A 1,325-nucleotide genomic window follows, 5' to 3' on the forward strand; every position below is an offset into this window, starting at 1 on the left:
CAAGCTTTCTCTAGAGTGCACAAACTCTCTGACTCTGTCTAGCTCTGTCTCGATGCTGCCTTTTCTCTGCAGGTCAGCTCGACTTACTTTCTCTATTCTCTGCTCTTATCTTTCTTACTCACTTTACTCACTACTTTCTAGCTGCTTTCTTTGTCTCTGTCAGTTTGTGGCTTTAAAGTCAATCTGCTTTCTGATTGTTTGGTTCCACTTCTCGGCGTTCTGGTTCTTCTTCCTCTGTCCGTTTGAATTCCCCAATTTTGCATCATCATTACTGTGTAACACTTCATAGGGAGGTGGCCACCCATTTCATAATGAACTGAGTGTCAATTCTCTTGCAAATGTTTGAACGGTCATTATTTTTGTTTAACTCCTAGATTGCCTGTGAACATGTTTCCCTTGCTAGGCCATCATTCATGCTGGACTTCAAACTTTATATAAATTGGCTAGTTTACCCCATTGAATCCGATCAAATGTTAGATCGCATGTTCGTCGTCGATCTAGAGCCTCCACATCCTACAGTCTCCGTCCATATGGGGAGGGTAAGCTTCGTGATGTTTACCCGTCCGATGTGAGTGGTTTTCTCTCTCTTCCGCCAGATGCCTAGCACCCAGTGTGTGGCATCGGGTGGGACTTGGTTGAAACCGCTTACCGCTCGAAGCCCTTCGGATATCCTACTGGTTTTCATGTGGGACCTGCCTCTGACGGCATCGTGAATTTCGTACGGTTTTTGACTTTCCGGTTTCGGTCGCTCAGGACTTTTCCTTCTCTAAGGGGTTTGCTCGACGATATGCGATTAGCGACTTGTCACTAATCGCGTATCAGAAACCTCCCCCATTTCTCCAAAAGACCTCCTATTTTTCTGTTCCATGGCAGCGTGTGTTACCATGGGCCAACGGTTTATGCGCTTGACCGAGGGTCCTCGTTGCTCCGCGCTGCTCACAAATTACAACTGTTCCGAGGATATTCCTGATAAGCTTGACCTTTGTAAGTCTTTAAAACTTTGGCATGAATTTTACAGAGTTATGAAAACTTAGAGAGTTTTTTCAGGATCCAATTCGGATCAGATAGAGTGCTTCAGGTTTTGGGAAAAATTCAGTGAATCTGCAAATGACAAAATTTTGAATCTAGAGTAGTGAATATATTGGATACTTGTGGGTTTTTTACCTCCAAAGATGGAGCTTTCTCCATTTGGTCCATAATATATGGACCAGAGGGAAAATTTTTGTTATGTTCTATGTGCGACAAAGCTTTCCCTTTTGTTGCAGTAAACTTCCCTTGGAAAACCTCCTTGAAGGATATTGTGGGGCCTTTTGACATCTCGACAC

This window comes from Pinus tabuliformis, chromosome 6 (assembly GCF_031772625.1).
Source record: "Pinus tabuliformis cultivar Carrire ecotype Pingquan chromosome 6, CPIR1, whole genome shotgun sequence".
NCBI classification, from domain to species: Eukaryota; Viridiplantae; Streptophyta; class Pinopsida; order Pinales; family Pinaceae; genus Pinus; species Pinus tabuliformis.